The sequence below is a fragment of the Bos grunniens genome, chromosome 8, assembly GCF_055505025.1.
Source record: "Bos grunniens cultivar Pamir isolate PY7600 chromosome 8, Bosgru_T2T1.0, whole genome shotgun sequence".
In the NCBI taxonomy this organism is placed as follows: Eukaryota; Metazoa; Chordata; class Mammalia; order Artiodactyla; family Bovidae; genus Bos; species Bos grunniens.
In genome coordinates, this window is record NC_141172.1 from 87,539,592 (window position 1) to 87,562,379 (window position 22,788).

The 22,788-nt window shown below is 40.5% G+C and overlaps 1 pseudogene; it reads left to right on the top strand.

Moving 5' to 3' along the window:
- The first annotated feature begins 1,087 nt into the window (after positions 1–1,087).
- The window catches only part of LOC147367626 (casein kinase I pseudogene), a 31,523-nt pseudogene continuing 9,822 nt past the window's right edge, over positions 1,088–22,788 (top strand).

Consider the following 22,788-nt stretch of genomic DNA (forward strand, 5'->3'; position numbering starts at 1 on the left):
TGGAGAGCTGACTCTTTTGAAAAGACCCTGATGCTGGGAAAGATTGAGGGCAGGAGGAGAAGGGAATGACAGAGGATGAAATGGTTGGATGGGCATCGCCAACACAATGGACATGGGTTTGGGTGGACTCAGGGAATTGGTAATGGATAGGGAGGCCTCGTGTGCTGCAGTTCATGGGGTCGCAAAAAGTCGTACATGTCTGAGTGACTGGACTGAACTGAACTGAACTGAATTGAGCAAAGATGGATCCAAAATGTTTCCACCAAGGATAATGCTCCATGAAGTGAGAGTATCCCTCCTTCTATTTCTACCCCAGTCTCATGCTAGAAAGATTTGAAAGGCAAGTAGAACAAATGAGAGCACAAAAAGTTACATTTTCATGTGTCTGCATTCACCTGGCCTATGTATACCCATTCTGTACACCTTATCCACACCAGTCACTTGATCCTTAACATACCTTTCCCTAGTTGCAGTGTTTTGAATGAAAGGGTAAGAAGCAACAGAAAAAGCAGAGAGAGAAGTGGAAACACTAATTGCTACAGTCCAAGAGGCACTGTTGACTTGGATGTGAATGTGAAAATAGAGACAATGTGGAAGAATTGGGACATAATTTGGACAGAGAATTGAGAAGACATACTGATGAAATGGATGGTGGCTGAGGCAAATGTAGGAAACACAGGTGATGTCAAGCTTCTGATTTAGTCCAGGAGGTGTATGATGATGTGGATGGGAAGGCCGAGATGAGAAGGTTGGGAAAGGAAAAGGTGAGGAGAGGTGAAAATCAGAGTTCTGGTTTTTTGTTTTTTTTTTCCCCAGATGCCCCCAGCATGCAGGTAAAGACACCAGATAGTTGGCAGCAACTGCAGAGAAAGGAAGGTTAAGAGAGAGTTTGTTGTTAAGATGGATGATATCTAACCAGCAGAGGAAGGTAAATTGATAATGTGGGGGGAAAAGGAAGCAATTGCTTGAGAAAAGCCTCTTAGGAGAAGTTGAGGGTTAGAGCAGCCAAAAGACAAGTGAGTTGAGGGAGTTACTTGTAGGTAAAAAGGCAAGATCATGAGCCTAAAATGAGGAGGGGCAGGTGAAGGTGATGTCTGAGAACTCAGAAACCTAGAGGTATGGAAAGTCACTTCAAAAGCAGCACAGCATTAACACTCAAGGAACTGGTTCTTCGTCCTCTGGAATTTTAATGGTTGGATCTAACTTTAGAGTTGGGGAAAAAAAACTGGATGTGGGAATTTTGGAGAACTACAATTAGGGAAAAATTTGTATACAAATGAATATATGGCCATTAAATTGGAGCTCATGAAATCCAGAGCATCACAGCTACATTTGACTGTATTCCAATTTCTACAAGCAGTTAGGATCTGGAGATGGTATACCTCAAGTTTATTATTTTGGCCCTTGTAGTAAATACAGCACTATGGTGATAGAACTGCTGGGACCTATTTTGCAAGATTTGTTTGATTTGTGTGACAGAACATTTTCTCTTAAAACGGTTCTCATGATAGCTATCTAACTGATTTCTCACATGCAATATGTCCATTCAAAGAACTTGATATACAGAGATGTAAAACCTGAGAACTGTTTAATAGGCTGTCTGGGAAACAAAACCCAGCAAGTTATTCATATTATAGATTTTGGTTTGGCAAAGGAATATACTGATCCAGAGACAAAGAAACACATACCATACAAAGAGCACAAGAGCCTTATAGGAACAGCTATATATATGAGCACAAACATACATTTAGGGAAAGAACAAAGTAGAAGAGATGACTTAGAAGCTTTAGGTCACATGTTCATGTATTTTCTGAGAGGCAGTCTTCCTTGGCAAGGTTTAAAAGCTGACACATTAAAAGAGCGATATCAGAAAATTGGAGATACGAAACGAGCCACACCAATAGAAGTGTAATGTGAAAATTTTCCAGAAGAAATGGAAATGTATCTTTGTTATGTAAGAAGGCTAGATTTTTTTGAAAAACCAGATTATGACTACCTAAGAAGCCTTTTTACTGACTTGTTTGATGGAAAAGGATATATGTTTGATTATGAATATGACTGGATTGGTAAATAGTTGCCTACTCTAGTGGGTCCATTCAGCAAGATCCTGCTCTGTATATCAATCAGAGGAGCACATCCACATGGAGATAAGATACAATCCCAAAATCAGGTTTGTTGTCCTCTTAGGTATGTAATGTCTTAATTTATTTCTGTATTATTTTTTCACTGCTTATAAATTTATTTTGTGTTTTATCATGTCCAGACAGTTTTATATGTGCATGCATCTGTGCATGTGTTTGCACACATGTGTGTATACATACATATATATATATATAGAATGATTGAAATACATATCCTTTTCTTCTATAAAAAAGACTGTATATAGACATATTAAGGATAAAAATGCACATATTTTCAATAGATAGGCTATTTTCCCTCATGTTCACATTAAATTTGTTTAATCTTAAATCCTGATTAGTGGTGTTAGTATAAACTTTGAGAATATTGTTCTGTTAGAATGGAAGTGTTTGGATACCCTATTGGAATGAATTGTAAAAGTAGTTGTCCTTTCTAACTGTAGTCTAGTTTAGTGTAATAAATTATTTACTGAGTTCTGTTATTTGAAAGCTACTGCTCTCCACATTGCAGAAATGCAGAAGTAAGGAAAAACATATAACCTGTGGGAAATGACTTTGTAATGAGTGGTTAAGAGCTCACTGAGCCTCTGGAATCAATCAGACCTGGATATGGCAGGTTACTCATTCATTAAAAACCTCAGTTCTCATCTATAAAATAGAAATCAGTCAGTTCAGTTCAGTTCAGTCACTCAGTCGTGTCTGACTCTTTGCGACCCCATGAACTGCAGCACGCCAGGCCTCCCTGTCAATCACCAACTCCCGGAGTTCACTCAGACTCACGTCCATCGAGTCAGTGATACCATCCAGCCATCTCATCCTCTGTTGTCCCCTTCTCCTCCTGCCCCCAATCCCTCCCAGCATCAGAGTCTTTTCCAATGAGTTAACTCTTCGCATGAGGTGGCCAAAGTACTGGAGTTTCAGCTTTAGCATCTTTCCTTCCAAAGAAATCCCAGAGCTGATCTCCTTCTGAATGGACTGGTTAGATCTCCTTGCAGTCCAAGGGATTCTCAAGAGTCTTCTCCAACACCACAGTTCAAAAGCATCAATTCTTCGGCACTCAGCCTTCTTCACAGTCCAACTCTCACATCCATACATGACCACAGGAAAAACCATAGCCTTGACTAGACGGAGCTTTGTTGGCAAAGTAATGTCTCTGCTTTTGAATATGCTATCTAGGTTGGTCATAACTTTCCTTCCAAGGAGTAAATGTCTTTTAATTTCATGGCTGCAAGTCACCATCTGCAGTGATTTTGGAGCCCAAAAAAATAAAGTCTGACACTGTTTCCACTGTTTATCCATCTATTTCCCATGAAGTGATGGGACCGGATGCCATGATCTTCATTTTTTGAATGTTGAGCTTTAAGCCAACTTTTTCACTCTCCACTTTCACTTTCATCAAGAAGCTTTTTAGTTCCTCTTCACTTTCTACCATAAGGGTGGTGTCATCTGCATATCTGAGGTGATTGATATTTCTCCCGGCAATCTTGATTCCAGCTTGTGCTTCTTCCAGCCCAGCGTTTCTCATGATGTACTCTGCATATAAGTTAAATAAGCACGGTGATAATATACAGCCTTGACATACTCCTTTTCCTATTTGGAACCAGTCTGTTGTTCCATGTCCAGTTCTAACTGTTGCTTCCTGACCTGTATACAGGTTTCTCAAGAGGCAGATCAGGTGGTCTGGTATTCCCATCTCTTTCAGAATTTTCCACAGTTTATTGTGATCCACACAGTCAAAGGCTTTGGCATAAGTCAATAAAGCAGAAATAGATGTTTTTATGAAACTCTCTTGCTTTTTTGATGATCCAGCAGATGTTAGCAATTTGATCTCTGGTTCCTCTGCCTTTTCTAAAACCAGCTTGAACATCAGGAAGTTCACGGTTCACGTATTGCTGAAGTCTGGCTTGGAGAATTTTGAGCATTACTTTACTAACGTTAATTCCTAGCATATAGTAAGCTTTCATTAAGTCTCAACTCTTGTGGCTGGTGTTCCTGTTATCATTATTACAATAAATTCACAAGTAACTATATAACTGCAGAATAAACTCTACCATGGGAGATACATTAATAAAGTGCCATGAATGATCATTGGAATGTGTAGGATCTATAAAGATTTTATGCAAAGGTGGTTTTTGAGATGGGCATGAAGAAAGAATGGAATTTTTAAAGGCAGGCTAAAGAATAAGAGAATTTTGGAGGGAGTGAACATTCAAAATATATAAAGCAAAAGTTTAAAAATGTAGAATATGTTTGAGGAGAAATAAGCAGTTGGTTTGGAGCAGAGAGCAGGTTCAAGACAAGATATAGAAGATTCATTGAAGAGTTTGTATTTCCTGGGTAAGATAAATTGGAAACTCTTGAATTTTTGAGCAACGTTTTCACTCTCCTTTTTGTATAAAGAAACCTTACTGAATCCATTTTTGGAACAGAATTTTTGCTGTCACCCTGAATTGAGCAGTATCTTTAGAGTTTTCGGTTATAACACTTTTTGGAGAGGAGTAGTATGCTATCTTTTTTGTATCTCATCAGGGTTAAGGTGAGTGTTAAAAAAATAAAATCAAAGAAGAAACACAACTCACTAAAAATCATAGTCAAATAAAATGCTACATTTAGGAAGTATTTATAATACTACGCTTTAAAGTATAGATAATTTAAAAAAGATTAGTTTTATAAATTTGCCTTAGAAAAACTGGGCAGTAAAGGGTCTTATACTCAAATTACTTCAAGTATAAATTAAAAGACATCGATAGCTTGAGTATTCTGATAAGATGCTGTATATTGAAAGAAATGGGAGAAGTGAAGACTTGAGGAACGTGTTTTATAAATCAGTTAATTTCTCAAATGTATGTGGAACAAGACCATGTTCTGTGAAGATCTCCATGTTCTGTGAAACTCTCCACTTGAGCTATTAGGTAATGTAATAAATAAACTCTTCTTTTATTGTTGAATTAAATTATTCTTAAAATAACTGTAAATATTTTAAAGTTTAAAAAATAAATAAATAAAAGCAGCAGAGCACATATACTAGGGTTTGCCAAAGAATGGCTCAGTAGTCTGAGAACTCACTTGAAATTTGCAGTCAAGAATTTAAAAGTGGTTTGGTTTTTCTCACAAGCCCAGATTAATTGGATGAATGTCTGGAACAACTTGACCATCAACCAGTACACAGAAGAGTGGAGGAACTGAATTCAAGGTGTTATTCAGAAGTGATTGAAATGATGAATATTTTGGTGGGGTCTTGTGGATGATAAAGAAAGTGGAATTGAAACAAGAAGGAAGAGGGGCAGGACACAAGATTTAAAAGAATTACATACACATGTACCCCAGTGTTCATTGCAGCAGTATTCACAATAGCCAGGACATGGAAGCAACATTTTGTAGTTGTCTATCTACAAGTGGGTTAATAAAGTACATATATACAATGGAATATTACTCGGCCATAAAAAACAATGAACTTGAGTCAGCTGTAGTGAGATGCATGAAACAAGGTCCTGTTATACAGAGTGAAGTAAGTCAAAAAGAGAAAAACAAATATTGCATGTTAGCACATATATGTGGAATCTAGGGAAAGGATATCCATGAACTTATTTTCAGAAAAGGAATGCAGGTGATGTAGTTGAGAATGGACTGTGGACACAGTTGGAGAAGGAGTTAGTGGGACAAACAGAGAAAATAGAATTGACATATATACACTACCACGTGTAAAATAAATAGCTGGTGAGAAATTGCTGTATAACACAGGGAGCCAAGCCTGGCACTCTATGATGACCTAGAAGGGTCGGATGAGGGGAGGGAGGAAGGCTCAAGAAGGAGGGGACATATGTATAGTTACGATTGATTCATGTTGCTGTATGGCAGAAACCAACACAACATTGTAAAGTGATTTTCCCCGAATTAAAAAATAAAATAAAAAAGAATGACATAGCCTGAGGACACAACATAAACTGATTAGAACCAAATAGGTGCAAGATGGCAGACCAGCGGACTTCCACTAGACCTTTAGCCTTAGAATAAGCTCAACTTAGCACATCAACAAACTAAAGGGCACACCCACCAGCGACACGACAGTTCTGAGGCCAAATATCAAGGATCAAAAAGTGGTCAGTGACCCAGTTCCTAGAAACTCCTACCTCTTCCCCCAAATTGCTGGAATAACCATTGCATTCATCAGTCTATGAATTTATCCAACTCATAAAAACTAACCACACCATATTTTGAGGTTGCTCTCACCTTCTGAGATAGCCAACACTCTGCCTGTGGAGAGTGTTTCTAAATAAATCTGCTTACCTATCACTTAATCTCTCATTGAATTCTTTCTGCAATGGGACATCGAGAACCTGAGTTTCATTAAGTCCTGAAACCAAGTGTGTGTGATCTTAGTTAAAAGGCGATGGGTTCAAGTCCCAAACTGGGTTACATGGTTTCAGTAAGTCCATACATCGGAAATCCAAATGAGGCTTAAGAACTGCTAGTGGAGTTAATTAGGATAAGCGAGCTGGAAGACTAGGAAGCAACAGAGTGAGAAGGGATTGCAGGTCTTCTTTAAGACATGGTGGCCTGATAGTGGGAGGTGTGATTCTGGGAAGGAAGTGGTGAGTGGGAGGAGAAGAGGCTGTACCACTGCTGCATGAGCCAACAACCCCAGGCTGAGGCCACGAAGGATGGTGGCCAGGGTATCATGAACAAGGAGGCACTGGGGGAGGGGCACTACTCCATCCATTCTTCTGGCCTTCCCATCCCACCTCCTCCTCCAGCCTTCTTATTACATGGTACTCAAAACTCTTTCCTTCTGAAACCACATCCTGAATATCCTCATGAATGAAATCCTACCAAACCTTTGCCTCTCCCTGGATTTCCAGACTTTCTCATCAACTCCATCCCTCTGGATTTGCCACAAAATCACACATTCTCTCCTCCGGAAGTTCCCCAGTGACACTGACCTCCTCACTGCTCCCAAATGTGCCCTCTATTCTTCAACATTCTGAACTCAACCCATCTTTCTATTAGATGCAGAAGCCTAAAGAAGCATCTACTTCCACAGGCCTTCTTTTGAGATGAGTGGCCTCTGTGTTCTTTAATCTACGTTAGCAAAGTGCACCTATTAGGTTGTGTATGAGCAAGATTACACAGATTTGTACACAGTTCACTTCTCCATGTGAGTTATGACTGCAGAAAGCACTTAGCACAGGTCCTATCTGATATATAGGTATAGATTTGAAAGACGTTAGCATTTCCAGACAATCAGTCCTGAAGAATTAACAAACCCAGGTACTCTGTGGCCTGGCATGGCCCCAGCTATATAAGAAGGCCACACCAGTCAAGGGCCTTGATCATATGGGGGAGGGGGGTGCATCTCTTATATAGACCTCTAGAATTAAGACAGAATGAAAAAAAAAAAAGAATGAGAGAACTAGGTCATGAGTTGTTATATAATCACAAATAAAGAGAAATAGACGTCTAACCTGATGTAAATAGCAACTGATAACAAATATGTCAACTTTGATTTCCTGGGAAACATTATACTTTTTATATGCCATTTATTGTTTGCTCCAAAATGCACACTTAAAGACATTCTTAAAAGGAATTTTTTTGTGTAGTCTGAACAATGTAAAACTGAATATGTTCTATTTTTGAACCCCTACACATAGCTGCAACAAGAAAAAGCTTTCAGATTAATCAGTAGGAGTCTTCCAGATTTGACAAGAAACTCGGTTGCTCTTTCTATGGACTGTTTTTTATAGCTCACAGCTTACTAGTTATGTGGGTTATGAGAATGGTGGTCCACACCCTGACAAACCACCACAATGCTGGCAGCAAGGACGCTCATGTCTCAAGTCCCTCTTCACCTATTGTAATGAGACAGTGATGGAGCTTTTCTCAGGGCATGGGGGCCAAACCCACTGAACTTGGTACATCCTCTTGTACTTTCCTGCTCTGTGTCTGAGGTACTAGCTAGAATTATGCTGTTTATCAGAACTTAACCCTTGGTATTAACTTTGAGCACACTCCGTGAGATGGCCAGGGAAGCCTGGCCCGCTGCAGTTCGTGGGGTCACAAAGAATTGGACATGACTTAGCGACTAAACAACAACCACCCTTGGTATCAACCACCCAAGGAATCCTGAGAGGCCCCTCCTCACAGGTTCAATCCCTGGGTCAGGAAGATCCCCTGGAGGAGGAAATGGCAACCCACTCCATTATTTTTGCCTGGAAAATCCCATGGACAGAGGAGCCTAGCGGGCTATGGTCCACAAAAAGTTGAAAGGAGTCAGACACGACTCAGCATGTACAAGTCCAATCTTGGAAAGGATGGAGAACACTAGAAAAGCTGGACAAAATTGGGAAGTAGCTTCCATTTCTTTAAGCCCCACCCCCATCTGACAAATCTTCATTACCTCTTACTTGACTTTGATTTGATAATTGCCCCCCTCACCTTAGTGTAAAAGTATTGTAATAGGCAAATCCACATCAAATGAACCAGACAATAACTGGGAATTCAACTGTAATCTGGAGACAGGTCCAGAAGGAAATTTGAAAGGATTTCTTTCATAGACCCAGAAGTAAGTGAGGTAATATATGTAGCAAAAGGGTTAGTTTGATTTTCAGTGCTTGCAAAAGGCAGACTGGCTCACCAACTTCATGTCTGAAAGAAAATCTCAGGGCTCAGGATTAAGAAAATCCAGTTTCCCTATTGTGAGGCTCTATGCAGGATTCAGGGCCTTTTCTGGTGGCTCAGATGCATTAAAGAATCCTCTTGCAATGCAGGGGACTTGGGTTCGATCCCTGGGTAGGGAAGATCTCTTGGAGAAGTGAATGGCTATCCACTCCAGTATTCTTGCCTAGAAAATCCTGTGAACAGAGGAGCCTGGTGGGCTATTCTATGCAGTCACAAAGAGTTGGATATGACTGAGAAACTAAGCACACACATGGCCACACATGCAGAAATCCAAGCAGCTTATTTTAGGGATTTCTTTCAGGAATCACCCAGAAACGCAGTGGAGAGCATCAAATCTATACCAAGCTGAGTTATCGTTCAATAATAGGGTTAAAACACAGACATTTTCAAAAATGCAAAGTAATTTACCATTCAGAACTATTTTCTTAAAATAGGGTGGGAAATATCTAGAGAGACAGAAGAAATACTAGTAAGCAAAACAACTGTAAAACTGCTTGTAAAATCTAATGAGATTGTTACAATTAAGAAAAGTAATAGCTAGAATTTTCTCTTCTTAAAAAAGAAGTAAAATTAAAATATTATGCAGTAATAAGACATATAGGAACAGGAGATTTAGTGAACTTCCTGATGTTCAAGCTGGTTTTAGAAAAGGCAGAGGAACCAGAGATCAAATTGCCAACATCCACTGGATCATGGAAAAAGCAAGAGAGTTCCAGAAAAACATCTATTTCTGCTTTATTGACTATGCCAAAGCCTTTGACTGTGTGGATCACAATAAACTGTGGAAAATTCTGAAAGAAATGGGATTACCAGACCACCTGATCTGCCTCTTGAGAAATCTGTATGCAGGTCAGGAAGCAGCAGTTAGAACTGGACATGGAACAACAGACTGGTTCCAAATAGGAAAAGGAGTACATCAAGGCTGTATATTGTCACCCTGCTTATTTAACCTATATGCAGAGTACATCATGAGAAACGCTGGGCTGAAAGAAACACAAGCTGGAATCAAGATTGCCGGGAGAAATATCAATAACCTCAGATATGCATATGACACCACCCTTATGGCAGAAAGTGAAGAGGAACTAAAAAGCCTCTTGATGAAAGTAAAAGAGGAGAGTGAAAAAGTTGGCTTAAAGCTCAACGTTCAGAAAACGAAGATCATGGCATCCGGTCCCATCACTTCATGGGAAATAGATGGAGAAACAGTGGAAACAGTGTCAGACTTTATTTTGAGGGGCTCCAAAATCACTGCAGATGGTGACTGCAGCCATGAAATTAAAAGACATTTACTCCTTGGAAGGAAAGTTATGACCAACCTAGATAGCATATTCAAAAGCAGAGACATTACCTTGCCAATAAAGTTTCGTCTAGTCAAGGCTATGGTTTTTCCTGTGGTCATGTATGGATGTAAGAGTTGGACTGTGAAGAAGGCTGAGTGCCGAAGAATTGATGCTTTTGAACTGTGGTGTTGGAGAAGACTCTTGGGAGTCCCTTGGACTGCAAGGAGATCTAACCAGTTCATTCTGAAGGAGATCAGCCCTGGGATTTCTGTGGAAGTAATGATGCTAAAGCTGAAACTCCAGTACTTTGGCCACCTCATGCGAAGAGTTGACTCATTGGAAAAGACTCTGATCCTGGGACAGATTGGGGGCAGAAGGAGAAAGGGACGACAGAGGATGAGATGACTGGATGGCATCATTGACTCGATGGACGTGAGTTTGAGTGAACTCTGGGAGATGGTGATGGACGGGGAGGCCTGGCATGCTGTGATTCATGGGGTCGCAAAGAGTCAGACACGACTGAGCGACTGAACTGAACTGAAAAGTACTTAAAGATTCTTATTTTGTTTAGAGAATCCACAATGTGAAGACCAGATTGTGAACTTAACAAAATCAATTCTTATATGATGGTAATTTTAAAAAGGTTTTTCATTTGTGTGTGCTCAGTTGTGGCAGACTCTTTGTGACCCTATGGGCTGTAGCTTGCCAGGCTCCTCTGTCCATACAGTTTTAAGGGCAGGAATACTGGAGTGTATTGCCATTTCCTCCTTCAGGGGATCTTCCCAACCCAGGGATCAAACCCATGTCACTTGCACCCACTGCGCCACCTGGGAAATTTGATTTAAAAATAAATAAATAAGACTAATTGCATTGAGTTTAATACAGGACAAGTTTTTCAATTTTATTTTTTATAATCATGAGTTGATTAATGGAAAAGTAGCTGGAAGAATAGAAAGAGTATTGGGAACTTCAGGGATCCCTATTTATTAATTTATTTGAAGGGATGTATTATGGGCTTCCCTCATAGCTCAGTTGGTAAAGAATCCACCTGTAATGCAGGAGATCCTGCTTCTACTCCTGAGTTGGACAGATCCCCTGGAAAAGGAAAGTCTACCCCCTCCAGTATTCTGGCCTAGAAAAGTAGCTGGAAGCATAGCAAGAGTATTGGGGTCTTCAGGGATTCCTATTTATTAGTTTATTTGATAGAACATATTATAGCATATTTTTGTGCCCAAAGATAGATGTGATCACAATTTTTTAAAGATGAAAGAAGCAAGCTTAGAGGCAGTAGGGAGGGGAGTTTTGGAGATTTGGGGAGCGGGAAGAATAAGTTGTCTCAGAAAGAGAGAGAAAAGACTGATGACAGATTCCTGGCAACCTGGCTAGACAGGTTGAAGAGTCCACCTGACTTTGGAGAGAACACAGTGAAAATACTGCAAAATATCATGGTTGTGTGCTCTGCTCTGGTCATGTTCAACTGCTTGCATTTTGCCACTAATTAAGCAGATTGTTTAACCACAGCTTAGGTTTCAAGAACAGGTATACTTCCCTGGTGCCTCAGAGGTTAAAGCGTCTGCCTGCAATGCGGGAGACCTGGGTTCGATCCCTGGGTTGGGAAGATCCCCTGGAGAAGGAAATGGCAACCCACTCCAGTATTCTTGCCTGGAGAATCCCATGGACGGAGGAGCCTGGTGGGCTACAGTCCATGGGGTCGCAAAGAGTCAGACACGACTGAGCGACTTCACTTTCACTTTCACTTTAGGTTTCAAGAACAGGTATACTATTGGGAGAAATGGACAAGAATAGTGAAATTATCTACAAGGAATAATTATTGTGTGAGACAGGGACATTTAAACCAGGAAAGGAGGGAAGTGGGTACAAGATCAAGAAAATGGAGATATGATATGATAGTTAATAGCCTGAAGGGCTCCATGGTTGAACTAGAGAAAATCGGTTGGGATACCAAGAGGTGGTGGTGAGGGAATAAGATGCTCACAATTAAGACTTTGAAGGAAATGCTGTTGTTGACAATGATCAATTCTAGAATTTAACCATGGGAGTGAGCTTCTGAGGTGACTTGATAGAAAAGAGCATCGGTAGGAAGATGTAGGAATGAAGGGGAGCCTGGATGTAGGGTGTGTTGGTCCACATGAATGTTGAAATCACCAATATGGTGACAGAACTGATGGAGAAAAAGCAGGAAGCCAGATACTACACTTTTTCAGGAATAATAGGGAGCACTTTAGTTATGAACAGTAGATTTTACATAATGAGCTTCAAATTTGGGGGAAGTGGTTAGTGAAGAAGAAGAATGGTAGCCATGAAGTCATAATAAGGAACAAGAAGACAGATTTTCCACTTCTAGTCTTGGGGGTAAAGGAGTGTGGAAAAAGTGGCTACACTTCAGATGGCCAAAGCTAAAACAATATCCTTAAGGAAAAAATCATTTTCAGTTAGAATGTTAAAGTAAGTGATTGACTGAGAGGAGAGAGATGTTGTTCTGACCACAGTCTCTATAGGGTGCAATTGGGAGACTTGGGGAAGCTGGAAAGACCTCTAAGGACCACAAGGTTGGATGTGGAGTGAGACCTGAGGCTACAGAACATTATGAAATCAATACTAATATTCTCTTAGGAGTATGTGGGTCAGTAGTTCTAATGATGGTGCCTTTTGAGAAACTAGGCTACCTTGTACACAGTATCATCAGCAGAGGAGGTGTTTGGGTGAATAAGTGGAAATCAGGGTGGAGCCCATGTTGAGGAGGCAGAGGCAGGAGAGCATGTGGCATTCATTCTAGACTCAGTCCTCAGCTAAAGGGACTGACAGAGGCCTGGAGGGTCACAAATGCCAGCACAGCTGACTTGGCAAGAAGAATGATGAGCACATGATAGATATAAAGCATGCAATTACCTGCTGTGTATATTCTTCAGAATCTAGGATAATAGTAAGTGCTAGGTCAAGAGTTTGATGCTTGTCATATAGAAATCTAACTTTCCCTTGGGAGACATAATCAGCCCTGAGGTCTTTAGCTTCACGTCTTCTTTAAGTTACGTCACTTAACTTATGAGTGGTATGACTGATGCCAAGTCTAAAAGTCACTTTTACTCCAGTGCCTTCACTTAAGCTATGGCCCTTTACCTCCTTTCAGTCACTGCTGGGAAATGATGGAAGGCCAGAATAATTGAGAGCCATAAGATAACCCTGGATGAGTCAATAGTCATGCAATACCTCAAGGCCAACAAATGATCAATTCATGGAATGATTGGGTAGATTTTACCATGGGCTTCACACATCTACGCTATGAGGAACCCATTTGTGGAATACTCTGGATTACTACTAATACCTCACTTCACATCTTAAACCACTGATCTGAATACCCTGGCACAAGAAATCATGTATGCATTCATCAGTTCAACGCATCTCCATGCATGTCATTTTTCACTAGTAAGTCAAAAACTGTGACGTACATGGAGAATGTTTTCAAGGAGCTCAGAGTCAAGAAGGGGGACAAGTTATCCTATCATCTTTCTAGTGCTGCAAAGAAAGAACATCAGATCCTTTGCAGTGACCTAGAACACAAGGCGCTGACGATCTGAAGACTGCTTAGCTGGAGACAGCAAACCAATGTCAATTGTTCATTTAAAGGCCTATTTCCTCACTCTCAGTTGAATTGACCAACAGGAACTCTTTCCATATTTTTCCTTATCTTCTCTGTGCCCATTAAATATGTAAAAGTTCATTTAGAATGTGTGCTGTCTGAACTTGTATGCTGCTGAGAACACATCCAAACCTCTGGAACATTCCAGACACTTTTGCTGACCTGGCTAGAGAGCTCATATTCTCTAAACTATGTCATATGAAGCAAAACTTATGCTCAGTGGTTTCATTTGTCATTTTGCTCATTTCCTAGAGATTATACATGCATATCAAATTAACGGAGATGCTTAAGATTTGCTGAATTCCTCCTTCTTTCAGTTGATTTTTTTTTTTTCAAAAAGACAGAACATGTGTGATCCTTTATATTCTTAGCTCTCCAAATCACTGTCTCATAGCTTTTGCATTTTCCTGTCTAATCCTTTCACTGGATTTAGGAAGGTGTCATTTATTTGGTTGAAATGCTAATAATTACCTTGCATGATGCAGATGTCATGATTTGTTAAAAATTTCTCTTTGACCTGTCAACATCTCTCTACATCTTTTGACATCAGCTGCAGCGCATGGCGCACAATGAATATGTATATAGAATTCTCTCTTTCTCTGCTCCCTTCTCCTTTTCTCTCTAACATATACATGCATGCCTGTATGCGTCAAAGCTAACATAAGCATGGACATATTTTTGTGATAGATAATTACACCAGAAATTGCACAAGTCTCTTTGAAACTAGGAACAAAGGAAACAATTGAGAGAGTGTCAGAAAAAGGATGTTGACCATTTGTATATGATATGGTCTAGGAAGCAAAGTGGAGAAAGCAATGGCAACCCACTCCAGTACTCTTGCCTGGAAAATCCCATGGATGGAGGAGCCTGGTAGGCTGCAGTCCATGAGGTCGCAAAGAGTCGGACATGACTGAATGACTTCACTTTCACTTTTCACTTTCATGCATTGGAGGAGGAAATGGCACCCCACACCAGTGTTCTTGCCTGGAGAATCCCAGGGATGGGGGAGCCTGGTGGGCTGCCGTCTATGGGGTCGCACAGAATCGGACACGACTGAAGTGACTTAGCAGCAGCAGCAGCAGCAGGAAGAAAAGAGATAACAACATCAAACAAGAAAGTGTAAATGTTTTTAACACATCTGTGTTGGGGTAATCAATGCAGGATTTGGGGAAATCAGTGTAGAAGAGTGGGTTGTTGTTGTTTAGTCGCTAAGTCCTGTTTGACTCTTTGAGACCCCATGGACTGTAGCCCACTAGGCTCCTCTGTCCACGGGATTTTCCCAAGCAAGGATACTGGAGTGGTTACCATTTTCTTCTCCAGGGGATCTTCCCAAGCCAGGAATCAAACCCGTATTTCCTGAATTGAAGGCAGATTCTTTCCCACTGATCCACCAAGGAAGACTTAGAAGAGTGAGTGCCCCGGGGTTAACAGCTGTAGCCTGAGGAAACAATAGGAGGAGTTAGTTAGCAGCACCTGCTATCCAGTGAGGGTGGTTGTTAGGACAAGGCTGCCTGACAGGGCTTGTACTAGCAGGAGTGGGGCACGGCAAGCCTGCAGTTGAGGCAGCCATAAAGACTCAGCTCTAGCCATTGGGGGCTCCTCATTCTGCCACCCTCTGATGACACCTGACAGGGAGTAGGGGGTAAGGGAGCCTCCTAGTACTCAGAGAGAAAGAAAAGGATCCACAGTGACGGGGTGATGCCAAGCACACTTCCTCTGCTCAGGGATGGTGTTCTGTTGTAAAAGTTAGTTATTTATTAATACTATATTACCCTGATCTGACTGTAAGAAGATTATGATGTACTTGGTGCATTCAGATGGAATAACATGCCAGGTTACTGTCACCTGCAGAAGCAAGTTTACAAAAGAGAATTCCTGCCTCTCTCCACTATACTCAGGGAATCAGATGTGCTAGTAATACAAGCCATTTCAATAGCATGAAACCTCTAATAGCCAAACACATTAGTCTTTTGGTCTCCCATTTGATACATGCAATGCAAACTCAGGATAGAAATAATAGATGTTCCCAGCATACTGCTGTCTTATTTCCAGGTGGATTACTTAGTACAAAGACATACCATCTGGCTACTCATACACATACTCACTCATGGTCCCATCACTTATTTCCATGGTTACTGAAAATAAGACCCAGGGCACTAGAAACTCTACAATAGCTAAAAAAATACTGAGTATATATTGAAACTCTGTTTCATCTTAAAAAAAAAAAAAACAGATTCCTGAAAGTAACCTCCCTGTGTTTAAAAATTAGTTCAAAGCCTGAGAAGACCCTAAAAGTGATTTTTCTCTTTGTACCTAAGAAGTTTGCACTCCCTAGCAAGAAATTTGCATTAGGTTGGCAATGTGTTAAGGGATGATAGGAAGGTTATTTGTTCGTTCGTTGTTTTACTTTTCTGCCATAAATGCATTCATTTTGAAGACATGCCAAATCTCACTTTGAATCAAAACAGCCAAGACTGAATCAAAACAAACTGAAGCCAGAAATGTTATGGTTGGATCCAGTCCTGGGATCAGAGTGAAGAAATAAAGAACCTTCATTTGAGGTAATCTACCCCCCTACCAGAGAATGGGAGTGGGGATGAAAACCTCAGGAGGGTCCTTCTGGCTAATGAGTCTAGATGAGCAATTTTCAGAGTAGGTCCCATCTATTAATAGTCATGCCAACAGAAGTTACATAAGAAAAGGGAACCATAACCAGACAGGTTTGAGAAATGTAACATTCCATGATATTAAAATTAAGTACTTTAATTGAGAACTGTGTGAATCTCCGAGAGAATGACATGGTACACATAAAATTATTCAAATTCATTTGACAATGGAGTCCTTTTCTTTAATTTTTTAAATAAAACCTTTAGGAAGGAAAAATTTTCCCTGAAATACATTTTGAAAAATAACTATAATCTGATTTTTCTCAGATCCCCAATATGTGTGTTAAAAGACTGCTTTTCAGAGACAACCAAGATATAGAAACCAGAACTGTTTGTAGAGCTAAAGATAATGCTATCAGAATCAACTTCTCAGAATGGCTGATACATAAGCATTTTGAAAGATGTCATTTCCTATTGTAGGATTTTTTTCACTTAAAGAAGACCCTTTAACACTTCTCATGAAGTCAGTTTACTATTGATAAACTTTGAACTTTTTTAGTTTTTGCTTGTCTGAGTATGTTTATCTCTCAGAAGATACACTCCAGGTTACAGTTACCTGCAGAAGCAAATTTATAAGAGAATTTTTGCCTCTCTCTACTATACTAAAAGAATATAGTATAGTAGAATTATTAAGAATTATTAGAATTGAAGAATCTCCTTCAATTCTAAATAATAACCTTGCTGAGTAGAATATACTGTGTTGTAGGTTTTTCTTTCAGTACATTAAATATATTATGTCATTTCCTTCTAGCCTGTTTTTAGGAGTTTCTCTTTAATTTCTGTCATTTTAATTATGATATGTCTTGCTGTGGGTCTCTTTGGAATCATCCTGTTTGGAAATCTCTGTGCTTTCTGTACCTTGATATATGTTTCCTTCCTAAAATTTTGGCAGTTTTCACCTGTAATTTTATCATATAAATCTTCTTCTGGAAGGGCTATAATGCCAATATTAGATAACCTAGGTATTATCCAAAAGATCCCCTGAAACTGTTTTTATTTTTTAATTTATTTTTCTTCTTGCTGTTCTAAGTGGGTGATTTCTAGTTGTCTGTCCCCCAGATTGTTTCTGTATTCTTCTGTAGTACCTAATCTGCTGATAATTCCCTCTAGGTGTTTTTCTTTTTTTAATTTCAGTTATTGTATTGTTCATCTCTGACTGGTTCTTTTTCATATTTCTAGTTCTCTGTTAATATTTTCAGTGTGTTCATCCGCTCTTTTTCCCAATTCAGTTAGCATTCTTCTTACTATTGCTTTGAACTCTCCATCAGGTAGGTTATCTCTTTTTCATTTTTTATTTTTTAAGGGTCCTTTCCTTTTTCTTTCATTTGAAACATATTCTCACCTATTTTCTCATTTAGTGTAACTTCGTGAAGCAGTTACCTGTCCTAATCTTGAATGCATGTCTCTGTATGAGAGCATCCCCATGCAGTGCGGATGCACCCAGTCACTTTGGTGGGAGAGTTGAATCTGAAGTGAGCACAGGCTACATCTTCCCCCTGAGAAGTGCTGGCAGTCACCACCTTGATGAGAGGCAGGGCTGGAGGTAGGGCTGGAGCTGAAGGGGCTAGAGACAGAGTCAGTTTCATTCTGGGGCTTCTCCTAGGTTCAGTGACTATCACTGCTCTACCAGGGAAAGGGTCAGGAACCAGTGGGTGGAAGAGAAGCCCTTAGGGAGTTGGATTTCTCCTATGTATGTGATGATGGTTTCTCCCTTGTTGAAGTCGTAGTAGGGATCTGAGGGCTAGGGCCTGCACTTCTGTTTTAGTTTTATTTATTCCCCCTTTGTGCATGCCTTGGTTAGAGTCTGGGTCAGTACTGCATGCTAAGCTGGCCCTACCCCTTCCCAACTCTGCAAAGGGGCATTCCTGCTGGCAGTGACTACTTCAGCCTCCACCCTAGTGGAAGAGCAGCACTGGAGCAAGATGGGCTGAAAAAGGGGCCCAGTGCAAGCCCAGGGGCATGCAGGGCCAGTCCTGGCAAGCCAGCCAGGGCCCCAGGCAGTTTCCAATCAGCTGCCTCTGTGTTGTAACCAGGAGTAAGCAAGACTGTGCACATGCTTCTCAAGTCTGGAGTCTCTCCTTTGTATCATCCTTCAGTAAACCCCACTGATTTTCAAACTGGCTACAGTGGTTTGTCTTCTTGGTGATGGACCTCAAGCCTGAGGTTCTTAGTATGTGGTTTGAGCCTCTGACTCCCCAAGGAGGATCAAGTCTGGGATATCCCCTTCTTCTTCCCCAATCAAATTGCTTCTCCTCCCTTCCTCACAGACTCCATGTGGATCTTTCTTTATAGTCCTGATTGTAGAAGACTTGTTTTGCTAGTTCCCAGGTCAACATCAGTGACAGTCCCTCTATATGCAGTTGTAGTTTTGATGTGTTCTTGAGAAGAGGTAAGCCCCAAATCCTCCTACTCTGCCATCTTGATAGCAAATTTTTTGAATGAATTAAAATATTGACAGCAAACAGCTTCATTATAAAACAAATCTGCATCAACAGCAGAGTTATCAGAAAATGCCTTGTACACATAGGCAGTCCTGTGTGCCTCCGGGTACTGAATTCCCCGTATTCATCAAGCTCTCCTCAGGTGTAGCTGAGAGCCTATCACCCCTAGATGAAGAACGCTCAGACCACTTCAGCATGTGGGAAACCCACACTGACTCAGAGCCCTGCCCCTACCTACCAAACCATGCTTTGTCTGATATCTCCTCAATCCTGTCCTTCTCTCCCCAACCCTCCCTATCATGGGACTTGCAGTCACTGCAACATGTGCTGCCCAGTCTCAAGTCTTCCTAAACCAATGGTGCATCCAGTCACAAAGAGTAAGCTAAGAACAGTCAGTTTAGTCGCTGAGTCATGTCCGACTCTTTGCGACCCCGGGGCATGCCAGTCTTCCCTGTCCATCACCAATTCCCAGAACTTATTCAAATTCATATCCATAGAGTTGGTGATGTCATCCAACCATCTCATCCTCTGTCATCCCCTTCTCCTCCCGCCTTCAGTCTTTCCCAGCATCAGGATCTTTTCCAATGAGTCACTTGTTCTCATCAGGTGTCCAAAGTCCTGGAGTTTCATCTTCAACATCAGTTCTTCCTAAGAATATTCAGGACTGATTTCCATTAGGATTGACTGGTTGGATCTCCTTGCAGTCCAAGGAATTCTCAAGAGTCTTCTCCTACATCACAGTTCAAAAGCATCAATTCTTCAGCTCTCAGATTTCTTTACAGTCGAACTCTTATTTTCTGAATGTTGAGCTTTAAGCCAACTTTTTCACTCTCCTCTTTCACTTTCATCAAGAGGCTCTTTAGTTCTTCTTCACTTTCTGACATAAGGGTGATGTTATCTGCATATCTGAGGTTATTAATATTTCTCCCGGCAATCTTGATTCAAGCTTGTGCTTCATCCAGCCTGGCATTTCGTATGATGTACTCTGCATGTAAGTTAAATAAGCAAGGTGACAATATACAGCTTTGACATACTCCCTTCCTGACTTGGAACCAGTCTGTTGTTCCACGTCCTGTTTTAACTGTTATATCTTGACCTGCATACAGATTTCTCAGGAGGCAGGTATGGTGGTCTGGTATTCCCATCTCTTGACCAATTTTCCTCAGCTTGTTGTCGTCCATATAGTCAAAGGCTTTGACATAGTCAATAAAGCAGAAGTAGATGTTTTTCTGGAACTCTCTTGCTTTTTTGATGATTCAGCAGATATTGGCAATTTGATCTCTAGTTCTTCTGCCTTTTCTAAATCCAGCTTGAGCATCTGGAAGTTCATGGTTCACATACTATTGAAGCCTGGCTTAGAGAATTTTGAGCTTTACTTTACTCGTGTGTGTGATGAGTGCAATTGTGTGGTAGTTTGAGCTTTCTTTGGCATTGACTTTTTTTGGAATTGGAATGAAAACTGACCTTTTCCAGTCCTGTGGCCACTGCTGAGTTTTCCAAATTTTCTGGCATATTGAGTGCAACCAAGCTAAGGACATTGCATTGTATATTTAATTTTAGAAAATAGAGGATATAGAGAATGTTAATTTTCATTGTTTATAAAAATCTGAGGATTAGTAGGTAAAGACATGTGATGAAAATATCTTTAGAACATTCTTTCCTGAAGCCTCAGTGACTTTCCCCCTTGGAAGGCCTGCAAGGAAATTTCCTTTATAGGCCTGCAAATGCCCCTCCTCTGCAGCACCTGGAATTGACCAGCTACTGGTAATGGACAAGGGGCTTTAAAATCTTATAACATATGGGCAGCAGATGATAAGACTGTGGAATGCTTTAGAATGCTTTGCTAGGAACTCTGATTTCACTTGAAATTATGTTTGCCTGTTCTTTGTATTTCTGTAAAGACATCTCTCAGGGTCCTGAATGAGGCTGGGGCTCTTCATGGAGGCTCTTAATCCAGTTCGATGAGAGTCAGCTCGAGGCCTGCACTAGTGGGCACTGAAGACCCTCACCTTTTGGCAAGTGCTATAACAAAGGATGTGGCATGTTCATATTGTTTAGTAATGCAGTTGTAAGGAATAAAGGGACAATATAATAATAAAAGTTAGCATAATAAATATAAAAATAAATATAAAATTAAAAATTATATAACTTCATTTCTATCTCTTGCTCTCTGAATATGTAGTTTGTTATAATAAAAATAATCAGAGTAAGGCACACAGAGAGAATATGAAACATTTTGGCAGATCTCAAGACAGAAGTGAACCTCTGCAATCTGTAAAAATAATGGATTTTCAGATTTGGAGATTTGGTCATTTTTCTAGAATTTATATACCCCATACTTTATGTGCCAGGCTTTATTGGGTGCAAAAGAAAAGAATTAGACAAAGGTTGGCCCTCATTCACTGTCCAATCTAAGAAGAGAGGAGGATGTAAATATGAAATCACAACACATAATTAAGTAGGGGTATATAGAAAATGTGGTGAGAATACAGCACAAAATGAAGGAGTGAGAAATTCAGCATTGAGTGATGGGTAAGACTTCCTGAAAATGTGAACTTTGAGATACAGCAGAAAGAGTCCCTAGCATTTCATAAGGCTGAGGGAAGGCAGATGCACCTCCGAGAGTACAGAGAATATAGGTCACGGGGTGAGAAATGATGGAGAAAAGGGAAGGAAAGCAACAGAAGAAAAGGTATATAATAAAACCAGCTACCCCCAGAGCAGCTGGAATGAATTCTGCAGGGATCCTGGAAATGATGAGGAAGACACACCTTGAAATGAGGGAGCCAGGGTATTTGTACAGTCCTGGGCTACACGCTGCTGGAGTGTGTCGTGGAACCTGGGATACCAGTGGAAGGGCAGAAAAGTCTTTGGCTTGGCTTTGGAGAATTCCTGCAGCCTGAAACAGAAAGGAGGCCCCAAATATTTTGGCAGTGTGAAATCAGGTTCTGCTACAAAGGGCTGTTGGAGGAACAGTTCCAAAGACTTCATCAGATGATCCAGATGAAAGAGTTAACTAGTGAGAATGTAGAAAAAGAGAGGGAGGTGATGACAAAAAGTCTAACTGAAGTGAATAGTGTTCGTATAGCCAGAGACTCCAGAGAAAGAAGCAAGTTTAAAGAAATGAAAAGATGGGTGACATTTTGGATTTTGTGACTATGCTAAAACTGAATGGTCATGTCTAGTAAGCAATTTGAATGATGAAATGGTAGCTGAGATCTTAAGTTTGTACAAAGTCACAGAGCCCAAAATGAGAAGAGAAGAAGAAAGTCAAAAACATTCACACTGGTATTTCTATTGTCAAACAAAATTCTCTATAGTAGCTCTGTGGCTGAACAAAGATAGACACATATTAAGCAGAGAAATCGTGGCTCACTGGTAAAGAATCTGCCTGCAATGTGGGAGACCTGGGTTTGATCCCTGAGTTGGGAAGATCCCCTGGGAAAGGGAAAGGTTACCCACTACAGTATTCTGGCTTGGAGAATTCCATAGATTTGGTAGTCCTTGGGGTCCCAAAGAGTCGAACAAGACTGAGCAACTTTCAGTTTCACTTTCAAGCAGAGAAAAAAAAAATAACAACATTGAGCAGCATGCCATAGAGCATCACTCTACATCATGGAGATGTTGGTGGGACTGACAGGAAATGAAGCTGTTCTGATTTTAAGAGGAAGAGAAGACTGAAGAACTCTATTTTTAAATTTGTTTTCTGGGAGATTCATGTTATGTTGCTAATCAACAGTCCTGCTTTGACAGTTTTCATTTCCTATAAATATAAATCCCAAAAAGAATGTCCAGTGTTTCCTGACTCAAATCCAGAAGGAGCAGGTGTGTTCTCTGGGTGAGTCATGCCATTAGCAGCCAAGACTGGGACATGGCTGCAGAGTCCTTTAAGGGAATAAAAACAAGCTCAGAGGAGGGCCAGGCTTCTGG